This window comes from Anopheles stephensi, unplaced genomic scaffold (genome assembly GCF_013141755.1).
Source record: "Anopheles stephensi strain Indian unplaced genomic scaffold, UCI_ANSTEP_V1.0 ucontig389, whole genome shotgun sequence".
NCBI lineage: Eukaryota > Metazoa > Arthropoda > Insecta > Diptera > Culicidae > Anopheles > Anopheles stephensi.
The window spans coordinates 17501-18030 of NW_023405334.1; positions in this window are offsets into that span (position 1 = coordinate 17501).

Genomic DNA, 530 nt, shown 5'->3' on the forward strand with positions numbered 1-530 from the left:
TCTCGTCCACCAACGCAAGCGACCAAAGGCGTATGCTCCATCAAGCTAGCGTGTGGCTGTCTCGGCCTCCGTTATGGCGGCTTCTTCGTCGGCCGACAGCACTTCGCGATGGCGGTCGGCAACCGCATTGCGGGCATGACGTCTTTGACGTTCTCGTTCGCGCCGGTTTGCACGTCGGCGTTCAAGCTCCTCCTCCGCTGGCGGCTGCCTTCTCCGACGCAGTTGGCCCGAACGCACTGGCCGGATTGTACCGGCCCGCAATTGCCGCCGATACTCCTGCTGACGCTGGTTCCGCCTTAACCGTCGGCGAAGAATTTCTTCAGCTGATGGCGGAGCCAAGTTGCGAGCGGGTCTAGCCGGGCGTTGATTGTTGGCTGCTGCTGGTTGGTTGTTGTCTCCTCCATCGTCATCATCCATCAGCTGGCGCCTCTCCCGCTGCTCCCGACGACGTCTCCGCTGGTAAGCGTTGCGGCTGGCTCGACGGTCAGCTCGCCGTCTCACTTCCGCGTGTCGCAGTGCTTCCGTGTTAG